We start from the raw sequence: 12,693 nt of genomic DNA on the forward strand, positions 1-12,693 counted from the left end.
ATTTTATTATATGCAGCCGATTTTCCCCCTCGCGATAGTTTTTTCTTGCAGATCCACCCCTCTCTCCTGGTCCCCTCTTCTATTCTTGGCCAGTAAACTGTTTCTGGTACCTTCCTACACTTGGGATGGGGGCGGTGAGGCAGTTTCTTATGTTAAAAAGACATTCAAATTGCAGGCTCCCCAACTGTGTTGTGTTTTCTGCTTACACATAATTGGAAACAATTGTTATCTAAATGTAAGACTCCCCCTACCCTCAAAAAAGAGGTATTGACTTAGAAGGTATGCTTATTTTAATGTGAAAGGTCCGAAAAAGCTATAAGAGTATTTGCAAATGATGTATCGGTTCTGCCAGGTAGAGTTTGGGCGCCTAAAGACTAATGACTTAATCCCTCCAGCCAAATTACCTGCGGTTAAGACAAGGGATCTTGAACTTGTTTACTTTGAAGTCACGCAACTTCCTGTAGGGTGGTTTATTTTGTCTTAAAATGTTTGAAAGATTGGCAGGTCATTATTTTCGTTTGCGATGGGGAAGGGGTGGCTTAGAGGACGTGCCTTTGTAATTGCTTTAGGGAAGTTGATAAGCCGGGTGCTGAGGGTTACGGTCCCCCAAGAGAGGGCAGCAGGAGGGCAGCATCCTCATTGAGAATATAAATGGTTTGGTGCCTAATCCCCACAAAGAAAAAAAAAAAAACTGCTTCTGTACACAGTAGTTTTTGCTCAAATAAATAAATAAATAAACACTTCCTAGAATCTGCACATGAACAAGTTGTTCAGATGTAAGTGAACTACAAACTAGCTTATTCAGTGCCCAAGCATGTTAACTAACAAACTGGTCATGCTTCTAACAATTAACCTACAAATCAACCCTGTGGCTGTCAGTGAAATATTTTCTTTAGGAAGAGGGCAATTTAATTGGCTGCCGTCTCCTTCATAGAAAACAATTCTTCCACATCTCTACCTAGAAACTCCAGTTTCCAAGGGACAAATTTTATAAACGGTCTTTCAAATAATTGTACTTTATAATTTAACTAAAACTTATTGCCGGCTCACATCTTTTTCCTATTTTTCTAGCCCTGGATTACTATTAAGGTTTTTTGTGCTCAGAGCACGTGTGTGAGCAGGTGTCAAAGAAGAAGAAAGGTGAAATATATATATATATTTAAATCTAGGTAGCGATATTTTGAGTGCACAGGTGAGGACTGCTTGAATTTTAACAACTTATGAAGTTTTCCGTATATTTAAAACATGTGACCTATACCTGAGTATCAGACTTCAATGTAGTACTTTATTCTTATGGACATATTGCACATTGTAACATTCAAATGCTGCAAGTCATTATTTTTTTTAACAATTACAGGATTGTATTGAGGTGGGTTTTTTGGGGGTGGGGTGGGGATTTCTGTCTTTTATTACCATCAAGAGGTGAAAACTGCCACCTCAAATGGCAACATTTGTTGAGAGATTCATTTTATTCCCTTTTTAGGACTGGTTGTTAGGCGGTAGGGCCCATTCTTAAATGTCTCTCTTAGTTTTTCTGTCCTTGTGCAAAGACTGTGGTCTAATTTTAGGGCAATTTAGTTTAGAATCTCAGGTGATTATAAAAATAACACCTGCAATGTGTTCATAATTATATACATATGTATGTATGTGTATCAAAGATGGATTGAAAATTGGCAGTATATGAGCTATAAAATGAGACATTTGTTAAGAATATTGAAAGGTAGCATATAAAAATCATATTTCTTTCAACATTTAAAAGCTATTTCTATCAGTATATATTTTCTACTCAAAGGTAGTCAACTCACATTCTTTATGGTGATTTTTTAAATTTTTCTTGAGAATGAACAGTTCTTTCCACATATATTTCAATAACAAAAGGTAGGCAAGAACTGAGAAAAATAATTGACTTGGAAACAAGTTTTCAATTTCACCACTAGAGGATGTCAAGTCCTTTTTTAATTATTATTTTGAGTAACAGATTGAAATTCACAAAATTGCCTCTGCCCAGGCTTTGTGTACTTAATCTTAAGGCTAGTGCTCCAGAGCTGTGAAAGTGTGCAGGGCTAATTTCTCAATTTAATAACTTCCTTTTAAAAAGCCTACTGAATTAAGACCAAAGTTAAAGGTGCTTTTGACTAACTCATAAGAGCACACTTTCATGCACAGGGAGTAAGTTAATACCTATAATCTGTGAATTCTGTTGCTATTCCTTTGGGGAAAATGACATAGAACCTGGAATTGGGCTTTTTCTCTCTTTAGCAGGCAGTGCAGTGGAAGAACATGGGCCTTTTTTGTGATCTGGATCATGACCCTTCACTGCATTTTTCCAAATTAAAAAGTGATATTTAAGGTCTTAGATTTCAGAGTCTACAAATATCTGCAAATAAAAACTGTTAGATGGGGTTCAGACTACAATTTGTTATTAAACTCATTGTTTTGAAATTCACGTCCTAAAGCTATTAATGCTTCATTCCAAGTGAATAGATAACTTTTTTCCTGTTATATTTTGGCTGGCTCTTACCTTTGCATCTTGCGAAATAGGAGGAAAGTATTATTAGATGAGGCATTTGTGCTCAGGGGAGTGCATTTATTTGATATCATTAGTTAGGCATGTGTGTGAAACACTAATTTGTATTGGCATGTTCTCTAAAAAAAAAAAAATCTAACATCTTTGCCTCCTGGTGCATGACAAAAAATCATTTGAAATGGGTTGTTTTTTAAAACTCAGGTCTCATATTGTTATAAGAATTGAAAATATTGAGGCTTAGCATAATTTGACCAAGAAATATGTACCTTCTATAAAGCTTTATGGTGACTGAAAGGTTGATGAAGACATGATCCGTGGATTTCAAAAGGAAAACATCACTCACAAACAAATAATTGCAGGTTATGAGGAGTTAAGTGAAGAAAGAATTACTTCTAGCTGTGGTCTTTCATCATGGAAAACATACTGGGCATAGTAATTTAAATTTTAAAAATGGGTAAATGACATATAGAGTTGAATGGAGGAAAGAGAGAAAAATAAAGGTGCAGATGTGGAAAAGAGCAAAGTTTTGGTCATATTGAGTTGTGTGAGGCTCATCATGAAAGAGTCTAGAAGATGGATTAGGAATGAAGGCACATTGAGGCCAAATTGTGGAGTGATCAAGCTTAAGAGGTTAGTACATGATTCTGCAGGCAGTGAGGAAATGTTGATGATTCCTAAGGATAACATATCTTTAATAAAGTGTGATAAATTAGGTAATTCTCTACCCATGGATCTTGAAAACTTGATTGCAAAGTCTAGCAGAAGAGCTCAGCTGTGCCTTTTAGGAATGCATGGTCCCTTCATCTAGGAAAGTCATTCCCTTGATTGATTTTTGCTGCTTTGGGAAGGGTATCACGGGGCGGGGGAAGGGGAGAGTGTATGAGGAACATATGCATAACCAGGCAGGTTAGCCAAATCTCTGGTGATAGTGAGGTGATCGGTATTCTACCCATGTGATCCTCATTTTGAAGTAGCAGTGTAGACTAGAGGAGGGATTTAAGAAGGGCACATTCAGCTACATACAGACCAGCTTTGAAGTTCCTGCAGAAGTCTTCTGGGCAGGCGTTGGGCCAGCACTATGGCATGGCAGTGGAAATGGGAAGAGAATGATTAATTCAAGATTCTACAGAGGCATGTGTCAAAGGATGCTGGTAAAAAGTTGACATATAATATTATACACCAGGTTTAAGTTTGGCTTGTTGGTTTAAGGGTGGCGTGAAAATAGTCATGAGGAGGACCTGCTTTTGGTAGGAGAACTAGAAAAATCTCTGCTTTAAACATGGAGATTTGAGATGCAAGGGGGACGTGTAAGTAGATATGCCTAATGGGCACATGGAAGGATGGGAATAAGAAGAAAAACAGGTTGGGACTCTGGGATTCATTCCATAATGGGAACGTGATTGAAGCCATGAGGGTGAGGAGAGTTTTGAAAGAAAAATGGAAAGGGAATGAGACAACACTTCAAGCACAGGAGGAGGAAGAACCAGCAAAGAAGGTGGAAAAGCCAGAAAGTCAGGAAAAGCATAATTGAGCAATGCCGTACCTGCCAAGGGAGAGGGACGAGGAGGTCAAGGATTCAGAGAGTGAAGAGGGAAAAAAAACCCATTGGCGTGGTTACCGAGTAGTCACTGATCACCCCCAGAAGAGGCATTTCAGGGGATGTAGCAGATTATGTGATTAATAGACTAGCAGTTGGAAAGTAAAGATAGCCAATTTAAAAGACCCTCCATAAAGTTCACTGGTGAAAGGAAAAAATGTCAAATCCTTGAAATTTTTCTTTTTTAAGTTTATTTATTTATTTATTATTTATTTATATTTGGCTGCCCTGAGTCTTCGTTGCTGCCCGCGGGCTTTCTCTAGTTGCGGTGAGCGGGGGCTACTCTTTGTTGCGGTGCGCGGGCTTCTCATTGTGGTGGCTTCTCTTGTTCCAGAGCACGGGCTCTAGGCACGCGGGCTTCAGTAGTTGTGGCACGTGGGCTCTAGAGCGCAGACTCAGTAGTTGTGGCTCGAGGGCTTAGTTGCTCCGTGACATGTGGGATCTTCCTGGACCAGGGCTCGAACCCGTGTCCCCTGCATTGGCAGGAGGATTCTTAACCACTGCACCACCAGGGAAGTGCCCCCTTGAAATTTTTCTAATTAAAACTTTTTACTTTGCATACAGTTTACTGCTTTGGGGGGTGTACAGTTCATTGTTTTGTCGAATGTATAGTCATGTAACCACCACTATGATAATGATCCGGAAGAGTTCTCTTGCCCCAGAGAATTCCCTCATGCCAGCCCTCTGCAATCAGGTTCTCCTATCCTTAACGCCTGGCAACCACTGATCTGTTCACCATCCTAGTTTTGCCTCTTCCAGAGTGTCATAGAAGTGTAATCATACACATAGACTTTGTTTTTTTTTAATTTAATTTTATTTTTTTATACAGCAGGTTCTTATTAGTTATCTATTTTATACGTATTAGTGTATACATGTCAACCCCAATCTCCCAGTTCATACCCCCCCCACCCCGCTTTCCCCCCCTTGGTGTCCATATGTTTGTTCTCTACATCTGTGTCTCTATTTCTACCTTGCAAACTGGTTCATCTGTACCATTTTTCTAGATTCCATGTATATGTGTTAGCATACGATATCTGTTTTTCTCTTTCTGACTTTCACTCTGTATGACAGACTCTAGGTCCATCCATGTCTCTATAAATGACCCAATTTCATTCCTTTTGGCCGAGTAATATTCCATTGTATATATGTACCACATCTTCTCACATAGACTTTTGAGTCTGAATTTTTTTCGCTTAGCATAATGCATTTGAGATTCAGACGTGTTTTGTGTATCAATATTTATTGGTGGTAGTTTGCCAATTGTAAGCAAGTCCCACAGATTAATCCATCCACCCACTGAGAAACATTGGGTTATTTCCAGGCTTTGGTGATATAAATAATGCTGCTGTAAACATTTATGTACAGGTTTTTCTTATTTATCTAAGGGAAATACCTGGGAGTGGAATTGCTGACTCATATGTAAGTGTATGTTTATAAGAAACTGATGAACTGTTCTCTGGAATGGCTGTGCAATCTTGCATTCCTACAAGCAATGTATGTGAGTCTTACTTGCTCTGCATCCTTGCCAACACTTGATGTTGTAATGTTTAGTTTTGTTTTTTAGCCATTTCACCAAGTTATTTTAGTAAAGCAATGTAATCACCTCAAAGTAAAATAGTGCCCTTAGGGATGCTAAATGATGCACACTTGAACTAGGAAAACTTGTGGAGGTAGAGTTGCTCCCAGAGCCCGGGTATAATGTGGAGTTTTTATTTGGCTCTAATATCATTGGCTTCTTTATTCTTTTTTTTCCCCGTAGTATTTATTTCTTGTGGAGTCTGCCTTCTGAAGTTGATTATGAACAGAAGTGCTGTCATCCAGCGCATCCCATGCCAATCCAAATTCTCTTCTCCTCCTTAATGTCTGTCTTCTAATCCCTTGAGATACGGCTTTCCAGAATTTGGAAATAACTTTTTTGGTGTTTTTTGCAGTTAGAAAGCTGGAAATATTGATGCTGTAATTTGTTTTATTGTCTGGATTACTCTTTGTTGGCAGAATTTATGTTGTCAAACCCGGTACTTAGTATCTGTTCTCAGTTACTGAAGTGTACTTGCAGAGCTTTGTAAAAAGTCTTGATAATGTCTTTGGACATTTAATCACTGAGCATGGTCTAAGGTTCTATATGCTAAATGTGTATGATGTTCAGGCTTACTTTTTTCTAGAAAATCCATTTTTTAAAACTTTTTATTGAAGTATAGTTGATTTACAATGTTGTGTTAATTTCTGCTGTACAGCACAGTCACTCAGTATACACATATATACATTCTTTTTTACGTTCTTTTCCATTATAGTTTATCCCAGGATATTGAATATAGTTCCCTGTGCTATACAGTAGGACCTTGTTTATCCATTCTATATGTAATAGTTTGCATCTACTAACCCCAAACCCCCAGTCCATCCCTCCCCCACCCCACCCCACCCCTTGGCAACCACAAGTCTCTTCTCTTTGTGAGTCTGTTTCTGTTTTGTAGATAGGTTCATTTGTGGCATATTATAGATTTCACATATAAGCGATATCATATGGTATTTGTCTTTCTCTTTCTGACTTACTTCACTTAGTATGATAATCTGTAGTTGCATCCATGTTGCTGCAAATGGCATTATTTCGTTCTTTTTTATGGCTGAGTAGTATTCCATTGTGTGTGTGTGTGTGTGTGTGTGTGTGTGTGTGTGTGTGTGTGTGTAGATATATATATAATATGTAGATAGATAGTCACATCTTCTTTATCCATAGAAAATCAAGTTTTAAAGTTTGTCTAGCTCTTCAGTGGGTCAGTGCTTTCTTCCTCTTCATTAACTCTTTTTAAAAAAAATTTTTTTAAACCGTATCACATTTTATTTTATTTATTTTTGGCTGTGCCATGCAGCACGTGGGATCTTGGTTCCCCGACCAGGGATCGAACCTGCTTACCCTGCACTGGAAGCTCGGAGCTTTAACCACTGGACCGCCAGCGAAGTCCCCTCTTCATTAACTCTTGAAAATGCTCTGACTTATAGTTCACAAATTTAAATGGTGTCAGATGGTTTTTCTCTATTTGTTTACTGTTCTCCTTAGCATCTTTATTTGAGAAATAGCCAGTTGAGAAAATCTATAAGGTTTTCTTTTAATAGGTGCCACTTTGAATTTTGATTTGAAGAGTAATATATTTTTGACAGCAAGAATTCACTGCACTCAACAGTTCCTCATCCTTGAAAGCTCCTACAGAAGCAGTTGTGAAAGAGAATTGTGAGAAAATGCTGACAATTGACACACCTGACCAGATAGCGCAGATGAATGTAGGGATGCAAAACTAAGCAGAAAGGAAGCTGAGTGAAATGCATTTGGTATATGTGAACTGAGCTTTGCAAGCATTGTTAGTAAAACTGTGTATATTTAAGTATAGAGTATTGAGATTTGGGATATGTTAAAATTTCTTTTGTGCCTTTTTTAATGCTATTAAAGCCTCCTTTTTGGAGTTGGCTTTCTGGTAAACAGAAGCATTACTACTTACTATGGCATAACCTTCCATGTATAAAACTTGTATCCCTGACACCATTTAAAGTACAAAAGAAGCTATATTCTAGGAAAAGTTTAAATTCCAAGGTGAAATTCTGGAAGGAAACCCCCCTTCTTTTAGTGTTCCCACAACCCAACACAAGGCCTGTTTTGGTGGCAGTAATGTGCATAATTGACTACAGTAAATGTACCGGGCTGCTTTTCAAGATTTTAATCCAGGCCTCTGTTTCCCAGAAGCTCCCGACCGGACTCTTTAGTGTGGCAGAGACACCAAACAGGGCCTGGTTGCATGCTTCCTGCATTCCTGCTGGATTGGTTTCTATTCATGGTAGATGCTCTAAATTAGTACACCCCACAGTCCTGGTGGGTTCAGTTAAATATAACTCTCTCCTTGGCCATACGGTTATGTTGTTGAACCGATTATTGAGGTCATGTGCTGGAGCATCATTGGTTCAGATCATTGCTTCTCAATCTTGGCAGTGAGTGAAAAATCACTTGGGGATCTTTTAAATACCTGGATGCCCACGCCGCACCCTAGGCAATTATCTGAGGATCTCTAGGGGTGGGAGCCAGGTGGCAGTATTTTTTAAATTCCCCAGGTGGTTCCAATGTGGAGTCAAGGTCGAAAACTACTTTAGATCCATTTCCTATTTAGTGCTCTTCCATTTGACCTTAGGTTTAATTTGGAGGTGTCGAGTGTATCTTATAAAAACCACCTGGAAAATCGTAACAGCTACTGCCCCCAATCTAGTGAGGTTACTCACGTTATCTCTTATTTTACCCCAGTAATTTTTTTTAAAGGAAAGGTAGAAGTGAATATGGGTATGAGTCCACTTGAATAGCCAAGTATTATGTACACATATATTCCAGGACATTTATGCACTTTTATGTCTGAATATGTTCAGGTAGACAAAATGTTAGGTAGTTAGCTTTCTTTTTGTCTACTTTGCTTTGTTGTCACACTGCCTTCCTCTTCCTCCTCCTCCTCAAAACAAGGAAAGGTCAGTTTCGGATAGATAATTAAAGGGTTCTCTTTGTAGAAAATAACATACTTTTCCCAGAGATTTTCATGGTGACCCATGAACTCTAATCACCAGATGCCTGGCTTTGGAGACCAGGCCTTGTTTCTTCTGTCTGTAAATACTTGACACAAGGATGACCTTCGCCGTGATGCTCTCCCCTTCCGCCTTCTGCCTGCACTGACGCTAATACCCTCTGGGCTAAACTTTCCTACCTTCGCCTCTCTTCTTTCTCCTCATTAGATATTACTCTACCGGAGGCTCAGTCTGGTAACCTCTGCTCTTTTCACTTTGCATTTTTTCTCAACGGTATTATTCACATCTATGGCTTTGAACATCACCTCACCTGAATATCTCTGGCTCTGTGTGTCAGAACTTCTAGACGCACTTCTGAGTTGCATTTGTGTGTGCTTGTGAGGTTTTGTGGTGCCATCCATTGTGATTTGAAGCCCTTCCAGGGAGAGCTTACCTTTGGCAGAACTGGTTTCCTCTTTTCTCCTCCTTGCAGCTGGCGTCTGCACAGCTGTAAAAATCCAGGACCAAAAGGAAAAGGGCAGTAGGGGAGATGGAATGGCTGTGATCCCTGGAGAAAGTATCTTTAATTCTTTTTTTTTTTTTCCCCTCAAGATTATACTGAAACTGAGCACGTGTGAAGCTATATGTCTCAAAAATTGACTACCAAGTTATTTAGGGATAATGCTAAACTATTACTTTGTCCTGGGACTCTGGGGTCTGGCCGCCTGGGTTGCAATCTCTTCCCTGCTCCCGACGCACAACCTAAGGGATGTCGGGCAAGTCATTTGACCATTCGTCTTCCTCAGTTTCTTCCTTTTTAAAACAGAGATAGTGGTACCAGCCTCATAGGGTGAGGATTAAATGAATTGATACATGTAACGTACATAGATAAGTGCCTGACACAGCATCAGCATGAAGTGTTATAATTATTGTGGTCCTGATTATTAAGGATTGGTACTGCATCACTGAAACTGTGGACATACCCTGGCACGCTAAATTTCTCCCTTAAGCAAATTTTTATTTATAATTGTAAGTCTCCGTAATGAGAATACAAATGTAATGCTGATTTAGGCCTGACTGCAGCTGTGATCACAGGGCCATTGGCTTGGCTCAGGTATGGGAAGCATCATCAAAGCACAGTGGTGCTTTCCACCTGTCAAAATGATGCACAAAACCTTCCAGTAGTAGATTGCTACACACTGGCCTGTGAGATTCGTGGATTGTGTTGTAATTGAGTTGGACGCCCAGGCCAGCCCTTCCTGCCTTATTTTTGTTTCATTTTTATGGTATTCAAAAGTGTTTTTTATTACTATATTATCATTCTAAGTTTTAAGTTCTTAAAGTATGATTGCTACAGAATTATTGCACTTTATTTTTTTTTTTTTAATAAAGACAGTGAAATAGAAAGTCTTATTTATTTATTTATTTATTTATGGCTGTGTTGGGTCTCCGTTTCTGTGCGAGGGCTTTCTCTAGTTGTGGCAAGTGGGGGCCACTCTTCATCGCGGTGCGCGGGCCTCTCACTATCGCGGCCTCTCTTGCTGCGGAGCACAGGCTCTAGACGCGCAGGCTCAGTAATTGTGGCTCACGGGCCTAGTTGCTCCGCGGCATGTGGGATCTTCCCAGACCAGGGCTCGAACCCGTGTCCCCTGCATTGGCAGGCAGATTCTCAACCACTGCGCCACCAGGGAAGCCCCTATTGCACTTTAAATGAAAGACGGACTTCCATTCTTTTTAAACCAAAAAGATGGACTTGCCAGGTCTGTTATTTCCGTCACATGTCACTGTCACTTCACTGAATGTTTCTCTGCGAGAAAAATAGACGAAGCATATACAGCTTGCCTTCCGCAAACTTTCGTGAGAAGTTTCACAAACTTGGTGAAGATGCCCTCGTTGTGTATATAAAAAGATACATCCGCATGCTTTGTACAGTGACTTTGCATAAGTCCCCGGCTGGGTATCAGGAAGTAAAATACAAGTAGAAGAAATAGCTCTACAGTAGAAAGGAAACGTTAAAATAAATTGAGAAAAGGGAGCTGGAGCCATTTTTAGTCCAGGAGACCTATGAGAGGGCAAATGCCTTTGAATAGAAAAACCCCATAATCTTATAATCCAATGAATCCTCACAGGAAAGAACACTAGTTTGGCATTTCTGATTGAATTCTTGGTGGTCCAGCTGTAACTGAAGTAGTCAACTTTGAGAATGTCATCCCATTTATTTACAAACCGATCTGGTTCAACGTTTGCCTGCTACTCGCTGAGCATGGAGGAAAAAAAAAAAATGGTCCCAATCATCCACCAACTTGTGCAACACAAATCCTAAACCATATATGTGATTAGAATCACATGTCATTGTGAAGGCGGGCAGGGTTTCATTCAAGAAGGTTTTGGAAGAGGAGGAGCACAGAATGTCAGAAGGAAGGAGAAAAAGGCTGTTCTACCTACATCTGGCTCCTGTTTCAGAAGTAGGACTCGGCATACGGCCTTTAGACACCTGTGAAATCGAGTTCCGCACTAGCTGTGAAGTGTGCAGTGACTTTTTGCTGTACAGAGCAAATCGTTTTCTGTATTGATGTACCTATCTGGAAACATGTTCACGGAACAATTTGCATCATTGCAATTGTTTTTAAAACAAACAGGTCTGGTTTAAACCAAACTAAACAAAAACCACCCTCTTCTTGTTTGTAAACAGAAGACAAGAACAAGGTCTTTTTCCAGTGGGCTGGAAGCAGCCTGGCCCTGGGCTCTAAGAGGGGTGCTTCTTGTTTTAGGGGTTTCAGGGCAAGTCTCTTCCTCTATGCCTGTATGGAAACCAGCTAGTACTATCTCCAGCAAAAAAATTTGGGAGGGAGGAGAGATTTTTTATTATGACTTTGATTCCTTTACTGCAATATTGCATGTGTTTGGAACAACCTTTTTTTTTTTTAAACACATCAAAGATTTTAGTACCTTCAACAGTGGAAGTGTAGCCGTTTTGCCTTATGATAAAAGGTAAAATGGTCCATTTGTGGTGGTTTAGGAAGTTCGCCAAGTCTTTGGCATTATAATCCTTCCTCAGTTGCCTGTCTGAAGTTTACATGAGTTTTAAAGCAAGGGCTTAGAACACGAATATGAAAGGTAAAAGGTATTAGAGATGAGGTTTGGGGCGCCCTAAGTGTCCTTATCAACATGTTCATCCTTCTGAGATGTTATTTATTTCTATATAAGAGCCCCCTAAAATCTCGATGACCCTGGGTCAGGCAAGATTAAAAGAAGCTGTATTTATCAAAAAACGAACTGGGTTGCTAGTAGTATCTACATGGAAATTAATGCTTCCTATCTTTTTTTAAAAAGCGATTATTGTTGCACTAGGGACATCTTTTGCTTAGCAGTTGCAAATATTAAAAGCTTCTGGGCTTGCTAACCCCAAGTATACTTCTCTCTTACCTGTATAATTTAGATTAAGGTTTTTGGTGTTCTGGTTGGTTGCTGACAGTTACAATGGATGTGCTTATCCTTTTCAGTGTGGGCCTTCACTGAATGAAAATGACCAAACCTCAAACCTACCCACCATGATCATATAATTTAGCATTTCTGTTAGTCACTTCTTTCCTCTAGGTTGATTTCAGAACTATGCAGGAGAATTGTATAATTCTTCTTTAGTCAGAGTTGGTTCTAGTTAACAAATAAGTCAATAAGTGTATAAAGTTTAGTACCTCATTTATCTTCTCATGAAAAACATGTTTTATTTCACCACCACCTCATCCATATATCTACATACTGTAGTTTCTTCTAATTGAAGCAGTGGGAAGGATTTCTTTTAACTTTCTTATCTGTACTTTCTAAACCATTTAATGTTGAGACAACCAGACTGCTTAGTTCTTATAATGATAAAAAGGGTTTATTTGATGCTTTGAAGCCAAACGGTATTGGCTTCTCAGTGAGAGATCATTAGTGAAAATATATAGGGGGATTTAATAGGTCTACTCTGAGATGTCCTGTCCCCAGTTTATGAATATTATTTTAACAGAGCATTGCAATATTGGGAAATGATTTGAGT

The 12,693-nt window shown here is 39.3% G+C and overlaps 1 protein-coding gene across 1 annotated transcript in view; it reads left to right on the forward strand.

Moving 5' to 3' along the window:
- MAP7 (microtubule associated protein 7) overlaps window positions 1–12,693 on the forward strand; it is a 159,052-nt gene that overhangs the window by 1,027 nt on the left and 145,332 nt on the right. The window lies entirely within an intron of this gene.

The sequence above is a fragment of the Eubalaena glacialis genome, chromosome 12 (assembly GCF_028564815.1).
Source record: "Eubalaena glacialis isolate mEubGla1 chromosome 12, mEubGla1.1.hap2.+ XY, whole genome shotgun sequence".
In the NCBI taxonomy this organism is placed as follows: domain Eukaryota; kingdom Metazoa; phylum Chordata; class Mammalia; order Artiodactyla; family Balaenidae; genus Eubalaena; species Eubalaena glacialis.